This window comes from Rattus rattus, chromosome 6 (assembly GCF_011064425.1).
Source record: "Rattus rattus isolate New Zealand chromosome 6, Rrattus_CSIRO_v1, whole genome shotgun sequence".
Taxonomy (NCBI): domain Eukaryota; kingdom Metazoa; phylum Chordata; class Mammalia; order Rodentia; family Muridae; genus Rattus; species Rattus rattus.
Genome location: NC_046159.1, coordinates 11,075,619 through 11,102,447, shown reverse-complemented (window position 1 = coordinate 11,102,447; position 26,829 = coordinate 11,075,619). Strand labels below are relative to the sequence as shown.

Below are 26,829 nucleotides of genomic sequence, written 5' to 3'. Positions count from 1 at the left end.
AGCCTTGATTGTGAACAAAGAGAAAATATCCCCCCCACCCCAGCCAGGTACTTAGCCACACCTGAATGAGACATTAAGGATTCCTTTTAATCTTGAGGAGAAGACTGGATTAATTACCATCACCTGCATAGAAATCCCTTCTCTGCAGAATAGTTAGAAATGAATAGAGAAAGGCTCCCCTGCTTTTATTGGATATGGCATAGTAATACACTGAAAAGACCTTTCCAGTTTGGACTGCAGGCTGGTGAGTTTGCCTGGGCGTGTGATCCCAGCAGGAATGGGGGCATTTCCAGACCAAGAAGGACAAAGACGACTGCTTTTCTGTCTCCTGTAAAGAGACCTTTGAGCATCTTTTCAACTTTACTTCTTAAACCGAGGGAGGGAGTTCTGGGAAATGAACTCACTGTCAGAAGCCCGTCCTTTTGAACTTGAAAAATCTCACCCCTACAAACAGCTGAGAAGAAAAAATAATAGACATTATTCACCACCACCACCACCCCCCGCCCCAGTTGGGTCTTCGCATGAGTTGAATGTTGTAGAGATGAGGACTTTGTGAGAATTTAAGATCAATAAATCCACAAAACACTAAGCATGTACAACTGAACAGAGGAGACACATGACACACTTCATGTTACTTTGAGCCCCTTTCCTAATTTAAGTTTTGCTTAGTTTCCAATTAGCAGCACACACTGGCATACAGAGATGGTGTTGCATTTCCCAAAAGTTAAGGTAGAAAGAACCGAAACGCCGAATACATATTAATGGCGTGGGACACACATCCTGCTTTAAAGTACTTGGTGATAATTTATTTAATACCTCATGCATGGTATTGTGGAGCATTTGTATTCTAAGTCACCTCTAACTTGTCTTAAATTCAGCCTTTATGTTATTTTCTTTATTAATATACATTGATTAGGGATGTGGGGACATCTAGGCAGCCATGATAGGTCACTCCAGCTGGGATGAGGGTTTCAACAATGTCACTCTTCCATGCTCAGCTCAACCCCGCGTGTCCTTGAATCATGCAGAATAAAACCAAAGAGCAACGGGCCACAGCTCATCTCAGACCACTGCTTATCCTCAGCCCCTGCTTGCCCGCCATTGGGTAGACTCACAGCATCGACTCGTATCCACTCCTTTGAAGGAACTCAGCACAGGTAGAACAAAAATACTATGTTGAAAGCTATTTCTAAATTGTAGGGGAGAAGATATGAGTTTTGTAGTTCTTGAGGCCCAGAGTTATTCATATGTTGGCAACAACAACAACGAAAGATGTAAAAGAATGTTAATGATTTGGAGAATCCGCTCTGAGGTGGAGCAATGGTTGCCTCGAGCACTAAGAGTTGTCTCAAGGAGAATGTTCAACTTACAAGGGGAAAGACAGAGACATTTTGATGAAAGGCACTGTCAACTGGTTCTCTAGGTACAGTGTTAGACAGAGACCAAAAACAAAACAAAATTAGAGAAACGTTCAGGGAGCCCTTGGCTCACCATTACCCTCAGAGGGAACTTGTAAGAGTCTAGCATTTCTTCCGTGCCAAGTGGACCTCTTCATAAGAGATCGCTGATAGAATGTAATGCAGGCTCCACTACGGCTCTGGTCTGTGATTCAGCTTAGATCCTCTTGGCCTTGGAATAGTCTAAGAAAGCAAAATGAAACAGCCGCCCACTCGACACCCTGACTGTAGATTTTCTTTTAGTTCTGTTGTGGAGATGGTTCCTGCCCTACCTACTACCTCCAGTGAACTCATAAGCCAAGCCAGCTACCTACCACCTCATGCCTGTGGTGACTCTGGTACAGCGTCCAGCACTTGTCGCTTTGTGCTTCCAGCAAGTACGTTGAGACTTACTAGGTGGCTAAGTCTTGACTTTTGTCACACACAGATATCAAATAGTTTCAGAGTTCCTCAATATTGATTGCATATGGAGATAATCTCTTGAATGCACCATATTAAAGAAAGTGCTTTCAAAAATGTCACCTTTAACATCTATTTCTTGTCAAGGGGAGTATTAGTAGGCAGGGCTTTGTGCTGGACAGTATGTTTGTGAAGTTTGATTTGTGATGGACAATGTGTACCTGTAGTCTTAGTTTTCCTCATACTCCCAGTCACATGCCAGTTGTAACTTTTAAGCAAATGGAGAGCTATAATTTTTAACTGGAATTGATCTAGGAATTTTTGTTCCGTGTTTAAAGATGAAAATTAAATACAGGTTGGAGATTTGAGCACATAGGCTAATAGTGTGAATCACAATAGCTCAACTTAATCCTGAAGTCAATGACAAGACTCTATTTTTATCAGGTTTAGCCACGGTGTTAATTCTGTCCCCTATGTTTCCATATTGATTCCAAACAAAGAAAGCAGGGATGATGCTCTGGCTGTCTTGTCCCATCCTAGCTCTGGAACACAGAGAAAAGCTATCCCATGTCTACAAGGAGAAGCTGTGCACCTCAGTCACACAAATATTTATCTCCCCTCATGCAAACCTGGTCCCTCTTGCCTGTGCTGTTTTGTATTTCTCTGTTAAAGTGGGCCAGGAGGGTGCCGGCCGATGACTGTGTAAAGTGCTTACTGAGTAAACACAATCCCCTGAGTTCAAGTTCCAGCGCTCATGCAAAAAGTAGGGCTCAGTGACGCTTGGATCTCTGAGTCTTGTTGAACATCTATTTCTAATTATCACACTTCATGTTCAGAGCTAACACATGGACTCCATACCCCACATATGCTAACACACACACACACATACACACACACACACACACACACACACTCACTGACATGCACACACACATGCGTATGCACAGAGACAGACAGACAGAGACAGAGAAGGCACAGAAAAGGCTGCTTTGAACAAGTCTTTAGGCCTGTGACCAGTTAGAGGCTCACAGCTGGCTGTCCTCCTTGGTTTCTGTCTTCCAGTCTATTAAAAGTTGCAGAAACTGCTTAAATGCTACACTTTCATTTTTAACAAACAACCTGGGTTTTTTTTCCCTCCCAGCCCCTCTCTAAGGCCTTGCGAGCAGGTGTTAGGGCTGTTTAGATCAGTGGAGCAGCCCCATGGGACAAACTGTTCAGAGGAAAACAAAATTGAATATTTTCCCTCAACATTTGGCGCAGATAAGATCTCTGGGCAAACACGACATTTGTCTCAGTGTTTCATAGAATCACAAAAATCTTAGAACCAAAGTGTGTCAAGCTTGCTTTTCATTGTCGTGATACTGAAAAGACAAGATTCTTGCCCAATTCTAGATGTGGTTGTGGAGATGCACAATATTAAGCAGAATCGCAGAGTATCAGGGAGACAAAGGAAACACGCGTGGGCTAAAGACAGGCATGGGCTGTCTTTAAATGATAGAAGTAGGTATTTTATCTTACAGCCTTCCTGCTCGAATTTAACAGGTTTATAATGGAAGGAAGAACACATAGGCAAAACACTATGTACATCCGTGGTCTCTGTGGAGGAGTACCTGGTTAGCATGTGAGGGGCCCTGGGTTCAGTTCACAAAAGCACTAAGACAAAAGTGTGCTAAAATGCCTGTAGCATTTTACAGGTATTGTGGATATGTTAGCTTCTCTATACTCCCTTTTCAGCACAGTGAAGAAAGCTATTAGTAGAACCAAATAAATTCCATCCAGGTTTAACAACAGTGCGGTAAATGCTACCTGGAAGGCGCTCTATGTGGTTTTATAATAAATACTTTTAAGAATTTTAAAGTGATCGTCTATTTTATCATGAGTTTCAGAAAAGCTTTGTCTACCAAAAACTGAAGACGTCTTTCTAGTGGAAACTTAAGAAGTAAATAACGCTTTCCTGAAATAGCACTGAAGCCTTTTGATATTTTCCCAGATGTTCTAGAAACCCGTAATTACTTCGTCCTTATCTTTCCTCTCACACTTCTCATGCATCACATATAAAAGTGAGGGGGGGAGAGAACCTTATTTGAAAATACTATTTTTACCCCCTCTCAAGACTGATTAGCTTCAAATAAACGGAACTTTCATCAAGAAAGAGAAACTAGAGGAGGAAGAGAAGCAGCAAGGCAAGGGAGGGGAATTTGTAACCAGTTCCTTGAGAGGTAACCCTAAGGGAGACGTTCCTGGTGACCTTTGTCAGAGACGCCGTTTAATGCTTTTACACTTCAATTTCAACATGTGTCAAAGAACTACCCTCCTACCTGAGTGCTACACCCAGTTCCCCAAAGTGTCCTTGTGTGACACCAGGCCCAGGGTGACTGTCCACTCACAGTGTGATGTGAGGTTCATTTGTTCTGGTGCCGAATGTATCTTTCTTCACAGAGATTCTGATTTAGTGATCACTGATCATTTAAATTTGAACAGGTGTTGCAGCATCTTCCCTCAGCATAGCCTCTCCATTTTCAGACGATCCTCTCTTCTAAGATTGATTAGTATAGCTTATTTCAGGGGAAAAAAGGTATGCTGAATAGAAATAGCTAAGAAAGAGCCTATGGCTGAAAAAATTAACTTTAAGTTGTATTTAGATCATTCATAGAAAAAAAAAAAGCCCAACTCAAAAACTCCTGTTTCTGTTGAAGTAAGAAAGTGAAGCATCCGGTATGGTGGTCGTCTCTTTGATAAGTTAAATTTACCAAAGTAAATGTATGTAGAAAATATCATCCCAGGTCCTTGTTAACTAAGGTATATATTATATACAGGAAACATCATCTCATAGAACATAGTTTTGAATTATATAGACATAATTGCCGAAGAGACGTGAAGCGTATATTATTCATATATTTATTTTTTTTTTGTTATTTCTCTAAGGCAAAAACAATGCCTGGTATCGTTTGTCTCTGGTTCTTTTACTGGACAGTCAAAGTAAGTTCCCTAAGAAAGTATTCTCGATGATGCTTCATTAGAGAATGACTCGGGAATCAAGCATCTGTAAGTGTCTGTCAAAAAGATTCAGGGCTGGCTAGGAAACTGCATGGTGACCAAGTGGCCAGGATCGAACAGGATACAGACGTTTCAAAAGTCTTCTCAGTTCCTCCAGAGAGCCATCATGTAGATTGAGCTAAGCACCCTTTAAGAACGGCGTCTAATGTTAACATTCTATGATAGTGTGTTATATTCAACTGCAGCTGAAGCATTCAAGAAGAAGTGGTTTGAAAAACTTGAGTTTAAATTCTCAGACTGGATTCGTAGTGATCTCATAGTAGCCTAGAGAAGTGGGAGGCAATATATGCTTACTTGACATTGTAGGGGGTGTGTGTGTGTATGTGTGTGTGTTGTGCATGTGGTGTGTGTGTGTGTGTTGTGCATGTGGTGTTTGTGTGTGTGTGTGTCTGTGTGTATCTTAAGTGTTTGTGTGTGTTGTGTCTGAATTTGAGGATCCATTGACATAAGATTGAAAAGAATTATCAAAACAAAGCACTGAAAACAATTCTTAGTAGGATTAGAGGAGCCTTTTGGGACCACTACAAAAATTAACAGAAGAAATTATGTCAAAACAGTTTTGTGGAAGGATTTGATACCATCTCTTAGTAGTATTTTTCTCAGAATTGAGAGGAAATGAATCAGTGAGACATTGAATCGAGTATTGTGGAAGAGACATTTCAGCCAAACTCCGTGTCACAAAATTATAATGAACTATGCTCAAAGTATAAATGGCATGTTTCTGTATACTTGCACTGCATTCCCACAAGTGTTTATAGTGATCTCTGAGTAGTCTTCGAAGTTCTTATTCACAGAGTGCAGTTTCCAAAGCACCGGCTTCACTTCTAGGGCATGTGTGTATTTCTTTTGTGGCATCATCTTCAGGAACTAATATCAGAAGTAATTTATATATAATATCATGCCACACTGTCCAGAACTTTAACTATTTCTTAAGCATATCAAAGGCCAGAAGTAAAATCTCTCATACATATAAGGGTGTGTCTATTGGGGTACCCCATCAATACACATCCCACTTCCAATTTATCCCACACATCAAGTTCAGCTATCTTTGGGATCATGTATAAATTATTAGGCATATAATGATCTTTCTGGTGTCAAAAGTCATTTTTATAAGAAACACAGGCAAACCACTTTGGGAGAATCTCTTCATGAAATACATGTCAGAATAATTCATTCAGAGAAAGGAAGGACAGAACTATATAAAATCAAATATTTTATATTTAATCTGAATTCACCCATATGATTTCTAAAACTCTAGAAGTAAGAAGTGGGTATGAGAGCAGTTGATCAAAGCAGGAAGTAATAGATACAGACCATATAATACTTCAAAATTTCTTTGCAAATCATGTAATTTTCAAAAGGGTAAGAGTTTTGTTTTTATGGAATTTTTTTTAAAAACTAGGTTCATTTTGTTGAAGAAAAAAAACCTTGCATTTTAATGATGAAGAAATCATTTGGATAAGTCATGGATGGGGAGAAAATCATATTAAATAAATACATTTCAATGTGTATATATAAAGGCTCATCACTCACACTTCCTATTAACATATCTTATTCTTGGAGAGCTTATTTGAGGTTAAGATAGACAATATTGCCAACAGCAGTAATAATATGCAAAGCCATTAGTGAATATGGTCCAACATAAGGATTTTGAACTCAGATCCTCTAATACAGAGCAGTGAGGTACTGGGGCCACTTGGCAGCTCTTGCTCACTGGTAACCACAGAGCCCGGAAAGACTTCAGAGCTGTGTGCATGTGCGCTGAGTGTCTCTATGCCATGGTGTCCACGTCCACAGATACAATACTATTATTTATCTCCTTTACTCTCAGCCTGTCAAAAACCCTGTCAGCAGCAGGGGTGATAAGGGGGGCATTTTAAAGAAGATACTGGAGTCTTAAGCCTCTTAATGTGCCAAGACTCAATCCTATGAAAGCAAACAACTTAAAAGGGGGTTATACTGCTTAGGCAATCACTGAGGGTCCTTCAGTTCTGTTCTAGCTCGAGCTGGTGCTCAAGTCTTCTCACCCTAATGACCCCCGAAGTAGGCCCTGGGGACTGCAAAACAAGGCCGTTACACAAGGCAGCTTGCTAATTGAGGAGTTGATCAGGGGTAGAGAAACCCAGCCTAAGTGCGTTGTGTCCAAATCAAGCATGACGGGATTGACGTGGCTAAATCACCGTCTGGAGGCCACTCCACGCCAGGAGCAGCCGGGTTTTTCACACCTGATAGGCCTTTACTCCGTCTAGATCAAGTCCCATTAAGAGAGGAATAGATTACGAGGCGGGAGTCCATGCCCCAAAGAGCATCGCTCCGTTGCCTAATTGCTGTGACTCTGCTTCCCCGAAGGTACCCGGATATGCTTTGGGGACCTGGTGGTTACTTGACTTTCTTGGACAATCGTCTTTTTGTAATCCTTCTGCCCACTCACCCTACGACAGAAATGCAGCAAGAGCCAACCCTGGAGTATTTTGAATCAAGGCAGCATGGCTGTTAGATACTACGTATAATTTATATATCGCAATCCCATTGGCTGAAGGAGCTACAACCGGAAACGGATACAGCATGGGTGGAAATGGTAGGCTCAGAGTCGCTTCTTAGAGGCAGAAGGGTTGCTAGAACAGAGAGAGTCCTCCTTTTGACCTTTGGGTCCCCAGCCTGGGATCTGCACGTTCCTAATCTAGATTCTCCTGTGACAGATAGCGTAGCCATTTTCCCAACAGTTCAACCTGGCAGATTAATATTATGTAGTATCTTTTACTCTTCTATTGCTGATGGGGGGGGACCACTTCACCAACAGTGTGTTTCAGATAGAGAATAAATCCTGAGTTATGAAAGCCCCCTTTAGATCCACTTGTTTGTTTCTTCCCTCACTGGGAACTCCCATGTTCTCTCTAGTAACAAGTGGGCACACAGAGAGAAATATTGCACATTTCTAGACATTTCAGATTTATTGGCCACCAGGAAGGAAACTGTTAAATCGTTTTTACTTTTTTTTATGTTATTTGTAGTCTTTTATTTGTGTATATGTGCATGCAGACGCCCCTGCATGAGTTTATATGAGTGCTCGAGAGGCCTAGATGTGTTTGTCAGATCCTTTAGAGCTGCAGTTACAAGGTGGGTGAACTGCCCCAGGTGGGTGCTGGGACACAAACTGGCCCTCATGATTGACTGGGTCTTGCTTTTACCCACTGAGCTATCTATCTAGCCTCCTGTCATATCAGTTCATTCTAGGAAAACGGAATACGGGTGGTAGTGTGTGCACAGGTCGGTAAACTAAGGGGCAGAGGGAGCTGCCTTCCTCCTCAGGATCTTACCATCATTAATAGCAATCATGGAATCATAGCAGAGTTTATGTGTCCTGACAGCCTACTGCTGCTGTCTTCATCTGGGGATTCCCTCACTCTCAACAGAAATATGTATACGCTGTGACAATTGCTAACAAGGAGAAACAACCAGAAACACACAGGGGAAAAGGTATTCTCTCTATGAAAAGACAGGGAAATCCATAGTGTTACGTGACCCAAACACTATTGACTTCTGAGTTTTAATCTCTACGTAACCTGTGTCTGTCATGTTTTTCTCTGAAAACCTCAACGAGATCATTTGCAGCACTCAAAACAAGTAGGTAAGCCCCATGGATAAAACCCACCAACAAGGAGACTTTCTTTTTTTTTGCAAGACGTAACGTATAAGATCAATTTCCCTACACTCAGGGGGAGACGGTCTAGAGGCATCTTTAATGGCAGAAGCAATAGACAGAGTCGTCTCAGATAATCTCACATCAGCAAATTAGAGAAATCAGTCAACAGGCTTTCCTGTGCTCACATTTAAAAAAAAATAGCATCTTAAATCAATATCAATACGAGATCAGGTCAATGACGTGGGGGCTTAGCCTGTAACAGCCAGTGTCTATTGAGTACTGTCTCCATACCAGATATTACATTAAGCGTCTCACCTGGGATATCTTGTCTTCAATCCGCGCAGCAGTGAACAAGGCATATGGTGCTACGTTTCCCCATTTTACGTATGGAAAAATGGACGAGAGGAATTATGTACCACACTCCAATTACACAGACAGTCAGTGGTAGGGCTAGAGTCCGTGCACTAAGCTGTTTGAATTACCTACCCGCTCGCACACTTAATTCTCAATAGGACAACTGGAAAGCACAAAGAGGCCATGCAAGGGGACCACCTCTAAGGTTCCCGCATTACTCTCCGACCTCCACGACAAGCTCATACAAGCGAGTTCCCTAGTCACTTATTTCTCTCTACAGAGCATTCACTCCTTTTGCAGACTACGTCCCCCGTCCACTGCCATTTCCGAGGCTCAAGCAAATACTGGAAAGTTCCTCAACATCTTCGAACCAAAGATTCCACATCCATCTTGGGTGGCTCCTCTCCTCTGGCTTCCAGATCCAATCTTGTTGCCCGCTCACTGTCTTTGTTTCTTTCCTGGTGACCTAGCTCTAGTGCGTGCCTCCCTTATGTTGTATGAAGGCTACCCTGCCATCTGACTATGCTTTCTGCCAGCATGCCTTGCTCTGCTCTGCACTCTCACTGCCCTGCAAACAATGTAGCCGTTAACCTTTCCGGGACTGAGGTGCTAAATGTTTCTCTTACCTAGAACCCTCGGTCCTCTCTACACGCAGGATACATGGAGGGCAGGCAGACTCTCGAGCCCTCCACTCTCGATCCTTGGCCACGCCCCGCCAGTGCATCTGGCTTTCCTCTTGCTTTACAGTCTTCCTCCTCCTGAGCATCGCCTCCTTCCTTCTACTCCTTCCTGCTGAGCCTACGCTGAACTTACCCTCAGCAGAATTTGAAGACAGCTTTCCGCATTTAGTTCAAATGTCACCCCATCTTTGAATCTCCTCTGATTTCCTTCTGGGAGAATATACGCCTCCTTCCTTTAGATATGAAAATGCCTGTTTTCGTTCAGCACAATGGTCTTCCTGAATTTATATCCGCTTATGTCGTTCTGCTTGTCTCTTCCTTGCCAGATAATAAGTTCCCTAATAGCTTGCCCTCTCCTTCACCCAGCACCTAACACATGTGCTATTCAGAAGCTCACCCCAAATTACTGAATTATAGGGTAGGGATATAACTAAAAATTAGCATGTTCCCCTGGCTGAACGCGTAGATTTCATAGGGGGATTTTACTTACACGCACAAGATTAGCACTACCGATTTGCAAATCCCATTGTGAACTTGGGGTATAATGAACATGACCTCTCCCTGTGGAAGTCAAAAATGAAGTATTCGGAAACTGCTTTTTTTATTAAAAGCCAATCACAGCACCCTCCCTTGCTCTTTCCTGAAGCATCTCAAGGTATCGCTTTGAGAAATAACTCATAAGGGCAGAACTGTGCTATGAGGCAGGACCCACATCGACTTGCGGAAACTCAGCGTCAACCTTTGATCGCATCCAAGATATTTCATGTGATGCTCATACATCAAAACCCTGATCTTAGCAGCTGGAGAATATGTGTGCCTGGTCTCATCTTTACCATCCATGACCCCATTACACCGAATAACTTGGGAGGGTTACATCCGTCTCAGGCAGGTAGCTCAAAATACAATTCTTTGTATTGTAAGGAAGAAGGCTTTACTCCCAAATCTGTATCTTTAAATGTTCTTTTCATATTCCAGGACCATTGTATCCTTCCTTAAAGCCTTCTTCCATAAGCTTAGTTCTTAAAACCGTACTCTTCTAACCAACTGGTTAGTAGTTATTAGTTTTGTTGTTAAAGTCACTTCACTGAATTTATTTAGATGCTCCTGAACATTTTAAGCAAATCAGATTTCCCCTTCTCCAATCAATATTGAGTTCCTCGGTGTTTGATAAGGTATAGGAACACAAATATAGCATTTCCCTGTTTGCAAAATGCTTTCAGTCTGGTGCTGCAGCGATGGACAGGCAGGAAAATAATACATTTTCTTCTAGTACCATCTAGAAAAGGATTTTTCCTTAAATGTGAACTTCCTAGTTTTACTCACTTGCTCCATACCCCACACTGGCCCAGTAGTACCCACAGGGTTTGAATCAGACAGCCCGCAATGGCTTCCTGGAGAAGTTCTAAAAGCCCACCACTGACGACATTTTCCTTCTAAACAAACCAGTCACTGTGGTTACCGTGATTCCGATGCCCAAATGTTATGCGTGATATGCTAAACTCGAAAAGTGCCCTTCATGGATGGGAAAAATTGGATTTAAATAGGTCCTGTATATCCTGACAACTAGACACCTTATTTGCTCAACCCAATTCCTTTATTTAAATTTTACACCTTGTTCAAAACACTTCACTATCTAATATGTACACTCTACTTATCAGTTAGACCAACCACATCTCCTCCTCTCAGGTATTGTCCAGGCAACAGAAACTGTGCTTTCTTTCTTTTTCTTTTTTCCATTTTTATTAAATTGGGTATTTCTTACTTAAATTAAAAATGTTATTTCCTTTCCTGGTTTCCTGCCCCCATCAGCCCCCTAACTCCTACCCCTCACCTTCTATAGGGGTGTTCCCCTCCCCATCCACCCCCTATTACTGGCCCCCAACAATCCCCTACACTGGGAAGGTCCAACCTTGGCAGGACCAAGGGCGTCCCCTTCCACTGGTGCCCCAACAAGGCTATTCACTGCTACCTAAGCAGTTGGGACTCAAATAATCCTTGTACTTCAGTTAAACTTCAGAAGAATGGACTAACAATCTAAATTAATGCTGAAAGTTCGTTTGAGAGATCCTAATAATATTATTTTTACTTTCCAAATGTTGTAGGGATGACTCAAATTGGAAACTTAAAAAAAATTACTTAGTTCATCTTAGAATATGAAAACAACTGCCTCTCTCTTTGCCTTAAGGACGATAGGGAAGAGAAAGATGAACCAGGTGAAAGTTACAGAAGAATTTGGAAGGGAGTGGGTAGTTGTGTTTTCTATGGTGTAGACTCACATCCGTCTGGTCCATCTTGGGTCTGACATCAAGTTATTAATACTCTAAAACATTACAGTCAGACCTACATTTGTTCTCTAAAAGGATATGTTCACGGGGGAAAGGTGTGTTGTTATGCACTTGAAGTCTCATTAGAAATAAGAGCGGAAGGAAAGACCACTGGGCTGTTAAGAGCACTTGATGTTCTTCCAGAGTGCCAGCATTTGATCCCAGAACCTACAGGGCAGCTTGTAGCGTGTAACTCCAGTTGCAGGACGATCTGGTGCCCTCTTTTGGTCTCTATGGGCACTGCAGGCACATGGTTCACATACTAAACATCCATACACAAAATGAAAAGAGAAAACAAGTAATGGATGGATAAATAAATAAATAAACAAGTAAGTGGATGAATGAATGAATGAATGAATACATAACATCTGCACTTAAAACAAAATAAAAGTAAATAAAAAGGAACAATTTCTTTATTCTAACTAAGTTGTTAAGGTCTGATATGCCCTTTCAACATATCATTAGTGACCTTTTCCAACCCAAACACTCTTTGGATCCTCAGTTTTTCTTTGAAAGGATTGATTGTGTAGATCATACATTTCCATATGGTTATTTTGGAAAGAGAACAAAATGTTTCCTAGCAATCAAATTTATATCTGCCCTTAGACATGTATTATTTAGGTGTTTGGGGCAACCATCATGAAATGATTTATTATTATATTTCTAAGAAATTTAAGAAAACCAGAGCAGAAGATTGCCCAATATTCTCTATTTATTCAGAAAACTATGAACTGAAAAGAAAAGTTGATATGCTTTATAGAAGTCTTTTTGGTGAGCAGAGTTAAAATCTACTGTGTCTGAGGCCATGATGAGAATCAAGTGCCCTGACCTGTGACCTGCCACCTGGGTGGCAATTCGGAGGTGGTACGCCATTAGCTTTAAAAGTTGACACGAACATACAAGAAAGTGGTCATCTTGCTTCTTATTGCTAGCATATGGGGTAAGGATTTGAAGTTTTAAAAGAAGCAAGAGAAGCTCACTTTCTTTGCACGATTTTAGACTAACATCAGGCATTAAGCAGTGCTCAAGTGATCAGACACTAAGTAGAAAAATACCTCCCTGGAATCTTCTGGTTAACAAGGAGCTCAGTGAGGAGAGGCCCTGAGCGAGGCTGCTTCCTCCTCCTCCCTGGACTCCACGTATCTTACAAGGCTCTCAGTATGAAGTCAGCAAATTATTTTCTTGCTTTCCCAGCAGGAACGGTATTTCAGGGCGACTGAGAAATTTCACTAGCTGAGTGAAAAGGCATACTTTACAGAAAAATATCAGTAATAAACTTAGGTGTGACAGAATGACAGGATAATTTTTTGAGTTGGATGAAAATTGTCATTTTTTTTAGCCACCCAAAGCGAGTGGTCTGGGGCTGGGAAGATGGATGAGCAGCTGAAAACACTGCTCCTGTAGAGAGCCTGGATTCAGTTCCCAGCACCCATGGGGAGTGGCTCACAACTGGTTAAAACTGAAGGTAAGGTTTCTGATGCCCTCTTCTGGCCTCTGTCCGCACTTCAATGTATATGGTGCATATCCATCCATGCAGACAAAGACACACACACACACACACACACACACACACCCACACGTCACACACATGCATACATACATACACACACGTGCATACATACAGACACACATGTGCACAAACACACATACAGGCACATGCACACACACATGCACACATACAGACACATGCATGTGCATGTGTATGTGCATATACCCACACACTTTTATCAAATAATTAAACTTAAAAAAGGATCAATAGAGAGCTAGGCATTGTTCTGCAAGTGAGGAGGCCCAGGAGTCTGTCTGGTCATACTAAGAAAGTATTCACTGTGAAAAGCAAGCTTGCATCACCAGGTAACAGTGATATAACATGAATTACATGCTTTCTCACATATGTGATGTGAGGAATGTATCATGGATTACTGGAAAGAAAATGTACTTGAAGGCTGCTGATACTGTGTACCAATTCTATTTTCATATGATTATTATGGGTAATGGAACAAAATCACTGACCCCACAAGGATGGCTCCATCTCAAAAAAGGTAGATCGTTCTATATGCCAAGTCCTATCATCTTTAATAAAAATGCCATCAGAATCAGAAACCGCCAAGATTAGGAGAGATGATAAACATAACAGCGTAATATGTAAATTACATATTTCATAAAATGTAACGTAAAATATAACGTGAAATGTAATCTTGAGATCTTGATTTGGGACCTGTATGTGGAGGGGCCAAATGAAGGAATCTAGATAGAGATCAGATAACAGGTTAAGTAGCAATTTGTTACCATGTTGCATATAACAGACTGAAAATATCAGATTACAAACAGTAGCAAAAGATACAACCTCAGCTGAATAAATATATACAACTGTATTTTTAAAGATATAGATAGAGAGATTTAGAGTGTTAGGAAATTAAACATCAGGAGGCTCTTGTAGGCTTTTTCTTGCATTTTTGTCCATCTATGGCTTTAACTTTTTCATACCGTATGTGTATTTTTTTATAATAAGAACATTAAATTTGATGAGAGAAAAATACAGCATTGACCACCTACAACTGATAATTGTTAACACTTTTTGTGTTACTATTTCTCAGTCTCTTATTAAAAGATATATATGTGATTGGCCATGGTCAGTGCACACTGCACATTAGTTTGCCGTGTTCCCCTCTACTTTGTGAAATGCAGTTGTAGTTATGGTACAGACCCATTGAGATTTAATCTATGTTCATGTTGTCTGACCTCAAGCTTTCCATGTTTCAAAGTCCTATCATAAAACTATGTTAGTTATTAAAGGAATATATGCAAGGATCAATTATCCATTAGTATATGGGAGTTTCGCATGGGTTGAGTCTCATATTTAAGGTACCCACGCAGCTTCAATTGCACAGCCAAGAAAGGTGTGCAATGGTCAATGCTTGGCAGTACAAGAGAGTAATGTGTACCATGGTACCATCCTTCTCTCTAAGTAGTTTGTGAGAATGAGCCACTGGGAATCCATCAAAATGGGGTAAGATTGTGGCATCTAAGAGAGTAGGAAGCTTTTACAAAGGAGAAGTCAGCAGTATTGGAAGATTAAAAAAAAAAATAGACTGTGAGGTGATTTCTAAGAAAATGCCCTCGGTCTCAGGAATTAGGTATCAGTGGGTTCAGTATCAGCAAATGGGGTTGAGGAAGTGCAGATAACAGGAGTGGAATATTCTTTTTAAGGAAAGAATCCTGGGAATAGAAAGTTGGCTCAGTGGTCAAGAACACTCACTGGGTTTGAAGAAAACCCAGGTTTGGTTCCCAGCACCCACACATCAGTTTATAACCACCCATTAATACACTTCTGGGGGTCCTAATTTCTATGGACATCAGATATGTATGTGGTGCAGACATATACATGAAGACAAATGCTCATATACATAAAACGATAAAATAAATAAATCTTTAAGAATAAGGATTCCAGACAGTAGCGGAATATGATATTTTCAGCACACATTTGAAAGAAACAAGTAAACTTTCTGAATTGAAAAAATCCTGTTTATATCCACACACCAAGGAAAGGGGGGAAAAAAGGTACCTTCTAAAGTAAAGATCCCCAGTGCAGGAGGAAAGGAAGCCAAGCACATAAAATGGGTTGAATAAGATCTATATTGTTCATCATCTGTATGAGTGTGATGAGAGTAGCTGTAGATGCATGAAAAGGAGATGAAATAAGGATAAATGGCAGTAGGAGGAGGAAGATGCACAAAATGCCCAACAAAAAATATAGCAAGTGTCAGTCTAGAGACTCTTGGGTGCATTTTAGCAGTTCTTAGACATAGATTAAGAGAAGACACAGAGGCTACTACACCTGTGCCCACTTCCCAGACTGCCCTCCGTTGGAAGACAGACAAGACACAAGAAATGAGGTTGGAAGGCTGAAACCAGCATGATCAACTTGTGGGTTTCCAATGGGTAAGGAAGGCCAGGAGTCTGAAAAACTTCCCTTAGTTGAGAAAGAAAACATATAGCAAGACAGTCGAGTGTCGATAGAATAGATTAGCTATAAGACAAAGTGGTATGCTAATGTAGTGTCCAGTATATATTTCTGAGATGAAATGGTTTGTGCAAGGAAAAGACACTGTATATGATCCTGAGATGAAAAGCTGATATTCAGGATACCAGAGAGATCCTATACACTAGGGCTTGGTTTCAGCTGCGTGGGCTATACTGAATAAACCTCCCGGAATCGTGACAGGAAGCAACATACAACAGTAAGGAAGTGTAGGAAATGAGGCATGTGAGCCTGGAGGAGTTTTGTTTCAGGAAGTTGGTTTTGAATGAAGATGTCTTTACATGGGTTCCTCTCGGTTTCATAGAATATGAGATGTAAGCGTCATGGTGCCTTGCCTCTGTGGACAGCTGAAAGGAAAACGACCTCTTTGGAATGAGAGGTAAGTTACAGTTGACGCAATGGTTGAACCTTAATTAAGGTGATGTTTTTTGATTTTGATTTTTTTTAAGGGTCTTAACCAACGATTGTGGATACGAGAAGATACCTGACAAGGACATTGATGTTCAGATAATGTTTATTGGGAAAGTGTGTCTGTCCAGTAGACCAACACACACAGATAGAGGAAGGAAATAAAAACTAAGCATTTAGAATTCATGTGGGTTGGCAGAAAAGTGATGATAACCCCTTTCTTCCCTCTCTCTCCTCTTCTCCTCACTCTCATCTGTTTCTCATCTTTCTCCTTTTTTTCACTCCTCTTCTCTCTCCCCCTTCTCCTCCTTCTTCCTTTTTTGCTCCCTCTCCCTCTCCTCTTTTTTTTAATCAGGCCCCTCCTCCTATTTAGAGACAGGTAGCATAAACTGGCTTCGACTCAGGATCAACCACCTGAGCCTCTCAAGGGCAAAGTGTGGAGTCATAATGTGACATAATATCAAATTTTGGACATGCCTTTTGTTGGCTAAATTTTCATCAACTTGACATAAGCTACAGTCCTCTGGGAACCTCAACTGTAAAAAAAAAATATTTTTATCAGATTGGCCTATAGGCAATTTCGTTAAGCATATTCTTGATTATTGATTGACATATGAGGGTGCAGCCTGCTTTGGGCAGTGCCAGTCTTGGGCACTTGGCCCTGGATTATGTAAACTCGCAGGCAGAGTGAGCCGTAGAGAGCAAGCCTTGTTCCCGATCTCTGCTTTCTGTTTTCTGCCTCCAGGTTCCTATCCTGACTTCCCTTCACAATGGATGTTGAAGAGAGGCTGAAATAAACCCTTCCCCACCCACATACAAGTTGCCTTTTGTCAGAGCAACAGAAAAGGAGCCAGGAACACCTAGTGACTGGCGATTTGAGGATAAAGAGGTCTGCTGAGATGTGCATGACTTGAAACGTCTCACATTTGGCCTAGTGAGGTACCCTGAAGACATCTCCCTAAATTCCCACCAGAAGCTTGGGAAGAGGCCAGGAACTCTTTTGCTTTGGAAGGAGCCACTTGGACCTTACAAGCAGAGCCAGACCTTCCTGCTCCACTGAGCTCTGATGAGATGTTGAAGTGGAATTAGCAATGATTCATGTCGATGAGGGGTGGCACTCCCCTTTCCAAACATTCGGGATGCTACACATATTCTCAAACACCAGCCGGTAGATGGTTAAAAGTATGGGCAGAATTGAAACTGAAATTAGGATTCTAGCCAAGAAGTTACCTATTAAGTATCCATGCACCATCATCTTTATTGTCTTAATTTTAAGAGATCTCCCTTACAGGTACAGAAAAGGAATCATAGCTTATCCCGATATGAGAAACATTAGGTCCTCACTAATACAGCCTGCTGCACTTGAGATGTGGCTGTCCCTCCAGGAAGTTCTGTGAGCTCTTATTTATGATATATTCGGTGTTCCACACTGTGCTCTTACACCTAAAGGTATTTGCATGCAACCCCTGGCTCAGCCCTCTGTAAGTTAAATAATTCATTTTAATTTACATCAAAGAATCATTATAGAAAGCAGGCTACTGATTGTTGCTTTAAGGGATCACCGCCATGAGTATGTTTACTCTGTAGGGTGATAAATTGATCATGTGTACATCATACATTAACAAACTCAAAAGGTTGCATGCACTCCTCTGGTCTTTATACTATGCAGGGTAAGTTCAAACATTCCCAATATGGTTTCCAAATACCCTTCGCTTTCACCTATGTCTCATTTTAGGTGTATGATTTGGGGGATTCCTTTTATTACATCCTTCCTGCCCTCTCACCCAACCATCTGCATGTCTATCACATACCATGCCCTGTGCTCTAACCGCCATTTCTCTCTACTGTAGATCCTCATTACCATATTTAAATGAACTCATTTGAATAATCTTAGAAATAAACCTCAAAGAATATACATCTCTATATATCACAATTAAGAATATATATAATAACCAATATGTGTTCTATATGTCTTATATTTTTAATATGTAATATTTATTATATATAATATATGAAATTATTTTTATATATTATATATTGATGTTTATATTTGATGTAATTATAGATTTTATATTTATATATAATATATAAATATGTTTTGTATATATTAGATGTTACATACATATATATAACCAATTGTTGATGGAAAGTCATTTGACCCAAGATTTCTGGAAGACAAAGAAAAGAAGGAGGTGCAAACTAATGTGTGATTCACAGTGCTCAATGCAAACTGTTACATCATCACCGACAGCCCCAGGAACTTATTTGATGCTCAGATTTGGCAGAATAGTCACCACCGATTTTGTAGGCTATTGTGTGATATGGCGAACATTGTCTACAGCAGGGCTGAAGCAATGACTTGGCTAACTTAAAATTTGCCGTGCCAAGTCTGAAAGCCCTGGAAGACCAACACAACAGGGGTCAAGGTCAAAACCAGAGCTGTCTAGACCACTCTCAACTCGGGATATTTAACAGGATCAGATGGGATCCTTTAATACTCAGGGTTTCAGAGGACTTGCTGTAAACGCCGCTTCCTTCACTTGACGCTGGTGAAATGGAGAATGGAAAAGCAGTGCTTGAAGTCGGAAGCCAAGAACACAGAACCAGGATGGCATCATGTGACAACGACTGCGTGTGGACTGAAGAGTGGCAGCCAGCGCACACGTGCAAGTGTGCGAGTGGGGAGCCTCTGCCAGAGAACAGGACGGGTGCAGGGCGGCCCACTGACAGCCTTCCGTAGCCGGGGTTCTTTGATTTGCTCTAACACACAGATGAATGGAAAACCCTTAGCACTGTGGTTAGACAAATTTAAAATTACACATTACCCAGGACTGAGGATGTGGTCTGGTCCGTAAAGTGAATTAGAGGACCTGAATTTGGATCCCCAGTGCCCATGTGACAAAAATGTGGGCCTGGTACAGCCTGAATGTCTAGCACTGGGAGGCGGGGAGCAGAGAGTTTCTGGGGCTTGCTGACTACCTGCTCTAGCCAGTTATGGAGTTTCAGGCTTGGCAGGGGAGAGGGAGAGACAAAGGAGGCAGGGGAGTGGGGAAGAGGGGGGTCAAGAAGAGAGGGGAAAGGGAGAAAGGAGGGAGAGAGAGGGGATGGGAGAGGGGGAAGAGGGGGAGAGGAGGAGAGGAGGAGGGGGGAGGGGGAAGGGAGAGAGGAAGAAAGAGAGAGGAGAAGGGGGAGGGATGGGGAGAGGAGAAGAGGGGGAAGAAGGAAAAGGGGAGGGAGGAAGGGAGAGAAGGAAAGAGAGAGAGAGAGATTTTGCATCAAAAAATAAAGTAAGCAAGAGTGATGGAGGAAGACATCCAACACTGTCCTCCGGCATCCATGTACGTACTTATACTTGCAAACACGCATGCGCGTGGGCACCGACTGAGCCCACAAAACTCTTGATAGCACAGATAAAACCTCGCGTGGCATTGTCAGAGTGAGGATCACTACATGCGGAGCCATTATCTGCAAAGATACTGCCCATCTCTCGATGTCCGAGGTTAGCGGGAGCAGTCGCCTCAGAAGCTTTATTAATGGGTGCATCGAAAAGACTGGCAACAGGGAAGAGAATCCAGGACACATATCTCTTGATGCCCCGTTCCGGGTCCCCCGCAGACACACGGAAACACATATGCAGTAGTGGTTAGTGCTTCTTTCTGCTTCTCAGGTGCCTGAGGTCGGCCACCTGTGGCTCCGGTAATCACAGACTTTTGTAACATTTATTTTCCCACAAAGAACACATAATCCATACGCGGCTGGTTTCAAATAATACTGGGTGACAGATTTCTTCCTAAAATGCTAAAATTAGATAATGCATCTCATCTAAGTTCATGATGTCCTCTCACAGTAGACCTGGGTGGCGGCTGAAGGACACAGGCACTCTGGTCATCCAGTAGCAGCATGAGAACTGTCGCCTCTAGAGCACCCTGTCCTCCTCCTCCAGACAGCCAACATCCTCCTTGCTCTCATCTCTGGTGACTTTCCTCTCTGGAGTCTTATCTTCTAGCCAATATATTCGACTGTCCTACTCTCACGGGGCTACGCGGACAGTAGCTTACATTTTAAACTGTAGTAACCGGGTTGGGGATTTAGCTCGGCGGTAGAGCGCTTGCCTATCGAGCGCAAGGCCCTGGGTTCTGTCCCCAGCTCCGGGGGAAAAAAAAAAAACAACAAAAACTTAAACTGTAGTAACTGTGGGTAGAGCCAGGCTGTCAGTCTCAAAGGTATTTATATAACCTACACACACACACACGCACACACACGCGCACACACACGAAATGAGCAAAGCGATTCCACTTAACCGGCTCTGACTACCCACTTTGAGAAAGTCACGGGGTGTGCCTAGGACCCAGTGCTAGCAATTTGTTACGCAAGACAGTGTTATAGCTTTCTAAGTGGCGAGTAACTGTTTAAAAATTCCCAAGCCTTCCGAAAATGTTTCACTTAAACATTCCTGCCATAAAATCTTATTGAACTGTTGCTTTCATTAATTTTCTACAGACTAGAGAGCAAGGAACTCAAGTTCTATTTTTTTCCCCCCTTTCAATGTTGCCTACTACTAGCAAATAAACTGTGGCTCTTTTAAAAATAAACCCCTGGCCTTGAGTTTTGGCCCCTTAATACTAGCCTGCATGGTTGACTACCCTTGGTGTTAGATTTTCTTAAATTGTATTGCTGTCAGTGTTTCTTTTTTTCTTTCTTTCTTTTTCTTTTTTTTTTTTTTTTAAGCAATGGACCCTATAATAGCAAGCACTGTTCTGTCGGGAGTGCGTTTTAGCAGCAGGACACAAGTATTTTTCACTACAGGAGACAAACAATGATATGTATTACATGCATTACAAACATCGCTTGGGTACACAGGGTTCTTTTAGCATTTATCTGTCTCAGATCTCACCGTGTCCTGAAGGGGGGTTTGCAGGGGAGGGAGAGGAACCCTGCCTTATATTAGCCTCACCCCTGGCTATCACACAGCCACAGAATGACCACAGCGCTCACGAGAGCAAAAGCTTGGCTTGATAGTAAATGACCACACCAAGACCTACTAATTCACACGCAGGAAGCCTCCCACGATGAAACAGCGATCCAAGCTTTTCTTTATAACTCATTTTCTAAGCATTCATGTTTGCCCGCCCCCATCACAAACCATCATCACTGAGCAACTTTCAACGGAGCATTAAAAGCTACTAATGTAGAGTTGTTGAAGAACGGGGGTGGTGGTGGGGGGATGGGTTGGGGAAGGGTCTTGTGCAGGAGGGAGTATAAAATTCCCAGAGATCCCATCAAAATATCAGCGTTTTGATTTCTCCTTTTGTCTTATTTCAATACCACTATCATAATTTTTTTAAAAAATTACACAGAGGCTGGAGAGATGGCTCAGAGGTTAAGAGTACCGATTGCTCTTCCAGAAGTCCTGAGTTCAAATCCCAGCAACCACATGGTGGCTCACAGCCATCTGTAATGGGATCTGATGCCCTCTTCTGGTGTGTCTGAAGACAGCTACAGTGTACTTATACATAATAAATAAATCTTTTAAAAATTACACAATGGGGAATTTGTAATTTATCAGTTTATAAGATTTTTATTTTGGTTGTTTTAATCATGTGTGCACGGCTGTATACAGACAGCTGCCTCTAAGTGTGGCACCCATGGAGGGCACAAGAGAATAGGACAGTAGATCCCCCTGGGTTAGAGTTACAGGCAGTTGTGAGATTATATAATATGACGCTGGGAACTGAACTCTGGTCCAATGCAAGAACAGTGAGCATTCTTTTTAATTTATTGGATATTTTATGTATTTCATTTCATTGTTATGTATAACACTTCAAATGTTATACCCTTTCCTGGTTTCCCCCACTCCCACTTCAATGCCCTGGCATTCCCCTATACTGAGGAATTGAGCCTTTACAGGACCAAGGGCTTCTCCTCCTACTGATGCCAGACAATCGCCATCCTCTGCTACATATGCGACTGGAGCCATTCTTAACCACTGAGCCACCCCTCCAGCCTCCCAAGATGAACGTAGATAAATTGAAGGTGCACATGTTAATTTTCAAGAACACCGTCAAAATGTTTAGAGAGCATTGTAAGAAGTAAATACTCAGGCTGGAGAGACGGCTCAGAGGTTAAGAGCACCGATTGCTCTTCCAGAGGTCCTGAGTTCAATTCCCAGCAACCACATGGGGCTCACAACCATCTGTAATGGGATCCAATGCCCTCTTCTGGTGTGTCTGAGGACAGCTACAGTGTACTCAAATAAAAAATAAAGAAAGAAAGAGGTAAACACTCAGTACAAACATACTGATACCCTTACATCGCTCTCATTCAAGAAAATGAATGAAAAATCAAATTTATTGAGGAAAGCTAAAGCAACCCAGGGGGCATTACATAGAATACTTTATGAGGCCGTGGGCTTTCCCAGGCTGAGCCAGGACTGATGAGGGCAAATAAGATATCTAAGACAGCTGTCACTTCCGTTACAGAGCAAATCCAATTTCCACTAATTCCCCTAAAGAGTCAAATTGGCCCTAATAATAATCTCCACTGTTAGGATTTTTTTTTTAACGTGGCCTCAAGTGCACATGATATTTAGCTATTTCTTCATCCGTCTTCTTTGTAAATGAAAAGCCGGCGAGAGATCTTATTACAGTCGCAGCTCTTCCTAGTCGTGATTATTAATCACTCTTAAACCTCATCTTAATCTGTTTCTTTAATGTTCTTTTTCTGTTTAATTTTTCCACTACCTTATCTTCATAACTCAGCGAAGTTCTTCCTTCATAGCAATAGAGGCTGCCAGTGAATCGTCCGTGAGCCTGTTTAGTTCTTTCCTAGGGCCGTCCCCCCAGTAACTCCATGACAGAAGGACCGCCATTGCTCGCCCATACACACAGACCCAAGGGCTTGAACGGCTCGCAAAGGAGCACACAGCCGGGATGAATTGGAATTGGTGCAAACCTAAAACCTAAACGGTTCGCCATTTTGCTTCTTAGCCTACCTCAAGAACCTAGAGATCGGGTCTAGCCTTGCCTAGTGGGCAAGCTGCTGGGTGAATTGGCAAGAATTTGGGTGACTAATTTTTTTTTAAATAAATTGATAATCGCAGAAGATAAATACCACATGAATTGATCCTAACAGGGGTCCCTGACTATTCTGCCATTAATGCTGGTGGTGATGGGGACAAGTAAGGTGTGTGCAGCACAATGGTAGAATGATGAGATTTTAAGGCTGATGTGGTGGTTTGTACCCATTATGCCAGGATTTAGGACCTGGAGAGGCTGAGGCAGGAGAGCCGTATATTGGAAGCTATCTGCTATACAGCGAGTTGTAGGCTAAACTGGGGTCCAGAGTGAAGCCCTTTCTCAGAAAGGAAACCAACAGGAATGCGTGTGTGGCTTAGTTAGTAAACCTCTTGTCTGGCAGCACAAAGCCTTGGGTTTGATCCAGGGTTCTGTTAACTAGGAATGAAGGCCAAGGCCTGTGACACAACACTAGGGAGGTATAGGCAAGAGAAACAGAAACTCAAGTTCATACTCAGTTACAAAGCAACTCTGAGAGCAGCCTGGGACACACAAAACCCGGGGTCAATAAACAAACAGCAAGCAGAAAGAAAAATAAGAATTAAAAAGTGAGATAAAACCCCATACCACCCCTTAGCGTTGAAAGACAAAGACTGATGGTTATCTGTAGATGCATTTCTAAAACAATTTTTTTAAATAAATTAATGTAAAATCTCTCTAGAGTTATCTGTTGCAGATCTTTGAAGATAGCCACTCCTGATCAAAAGCATGGGATGTTAGACATATTCAGCCACACGGACAACCAATCTTGTCAAAACCAGCCTTTGTTTAATAACTATGCCTGATAAGTTTATTTAAGCAATCAACAGACCGCGGGGTCAAGGGTAAAGCGGCCATTGCTTAAAGCCAAACTAAAGTCTGTTTACTTTAGAGGAAAGTGATGGTAAGTGATTTGAATGCCAATTCAACCTGAACAAGATGGCATTGGTAAAACGTGAGCTGGCTACCGGGGCATCTAGAAGCTGCAGAGAGAAAAGTCCCCAGGACTCAGGATGACAACAATGACTAATTCTTACACAGCTCTTTGACCAACACTAGCTGTGTGAACAGTATATATTACCATCTTCGTGTGCATGTGACATATAGGTGCCACTGTTTGAAATCCTGTCCAGTATCTCCCTGTGAGATTCACGACACATTAGCCCAGATTCTCAGCAAGTGTTTGTGGCGATAAAACCCAAGACCATCTTTCTTTCGCATAAGTATGAACACTTTGAATCGTGTACAGTTCACCTTATTTCTTTTAGCTTCAGGAAATACTCGTGGTATACCTGCAGACTTAACATGAGGACTAGACAGAGGATTCCTGGTTGAGAATACTGGCTGGACTTCCAGAGAACCAGGTCCTACTCCCAGCACCCACATCATAGCTTACAATCTTCTACAACTCCAGTCTCTGGGATAGCCATCGACCTCATTCTGGCCTCAACTGTCATCAGGGACACATGTGCAAAATGCCTATACACAGTAATGATTATATTAACATTTCAATTCTAAAACATAATGCTTGTCTCTTCCTGGTGTGAGCCTAGCTCAGATGAACTAGGTCTAGGTTTAAGGTGAGGAGCAAATCTCACTGCAGAAAACATAATATATTCTAATATTCAGAGTGTTATTTACTGGGTCGTTTCCAGCACTGGTGCATCTTTCCAAAAAGCTGCTTCAACGATCTGTATGCCAATTAGAGCATATATGTCAGGATAACTATTTTCTCTAAAAACAATTTAATTCCCTACATGTTTAAACATAACTTTAAAATTTTTATCTTAAAATCTCTCTCCTCTCTCTCTCTCTCTCTCTCTCTCTCTCTCTCTCTCTCTCTCTCTCTCTGCATGTGTATGTGTGTGCACACATACATGTATGTGTGTGTTCAAGTGTACCTCAGACCTGTACAATAGAGGGTAAGTGCATCTCAAGCCCAGACTTATACTCTAGCAACAGAGAGAAAAGAGAGAGAAAAGTCAAACTCAGTACAATGGACTTCAAAAGTTGAACACTGACAACTATTAAAAAAACTTCCACCTCTGAAATTTGCATTCAGAAAGATTTCAACTCTGTTACGATTTGCCAAGAGCTCATATGCTGACCGGGGGTCGCCTTTCTGAGCGAGCACTGTGGTTTGTGGCCCCACCGCAGTGCCGCAGGCCTCTCTGTGGACTTGGCACTGAAACACTTGGAAGTTCAAATGGACTTCCAACCATATCAGTAGATGTGTACAAGTGTTGACTTACACACAATGATGCAATAACCTATGGGTTACTAGCAGATAGATCACATATCCGTGTGGCTTTTGTTTCCTATTTCATAGCTGGTACTTAACTATGATCGTTCATTGGTATGTCCGAATAAAAAGACACTGAAAGAAAAATGACCAGTGAGTGAGACTGACAAACTTTCCCACGTGGTTCAGGATAGGAGCTCTCTAATCCCAGATGCCATTGAGGAGCTCTGCTCAGAGCACACGATGTCGCTAGGGGACACCCAGAATTGTACAGGCGAATCCCACTGTGCCCATGGCAGGGGCAGCAGAGCCCTCATGCTGACCGCCTTTGACTTCCAGGCCTCCTGCTCTTGCTGTGCCCACAGTCGCATCTTCGGTGCTCCTCAAATTTATCAAAAGCATTCCTATTCTTTTTTTGGTGTTCGGAATGCATTTCATGTACGTGCCCCTCTCTTTTTTTATTGGTTGTTTTACTTATTTATATTTCAAATGTTGTCCCCATTCCAAGTTTCTCCTTTGAAATCCCCTATCCCATCCCTCTTCCCCCTGCCTCTTAAAACACAAAATTCTGTATACCAACTGCCTTCCCTCCTACTTATTTAAGAGACACTTACTATGTCGCCCAGGTTGGCTTCAAACTTGTTACAGGTCCTCCCGACTCAGTATCTCAAGTAGGGGACTCAACTTTCCAAGTGATGAATTTAGCAGGAGTGCGATACCAGACCTGTGCTAACATGTTAATTCTTGTTAAATGAATTTGATGTACTGAGTGCTTAATGGGGCAAATATGGGCGTTGGGGTAGTGAAAATTACAAAAATAAATATAGCATAGTCCCAGTCATAAAGCATATCTGAATCCCATAAGGAGCTCAGATACGCATTAGTGACTAGTGTGTAAATCATGTATATGCTACAGTATCAAAGCCAATGTGCACCAATGCAGATGAAATTACCATCATGTGGCAATGTATACGTAATTATATCCTCTAATGCTGTAACTGTAACTGAAGAAACTGTCTCCAGGAGGCCACTTCTAGATGTAACCTAAGAGGTCAGTCCTTCATGCAGGCAAGCACGTGCATGTGTGTGTGTGCAGGTGCACACATACACACACACACACACATACACACACTCTCTCTCACACATGCACACACACACACTCACACATGCG

At 42.0% G+C, this 26,829-nt stretch overlaps 1 protein-coding gene across 8 annotated transcripts in view; it reads right to left on the bottom strand.

Annotated features, from left to right (window-relative positions):
* Lmo3 (LIM domain only 3) overlaps nucleotides 1-26,829 on the bottom strand; it is a 62,493-nt gene that overhangs the window by 17,168 nt on the left and 18,496 nt on the right. The window lies entirely within an intron of this gene.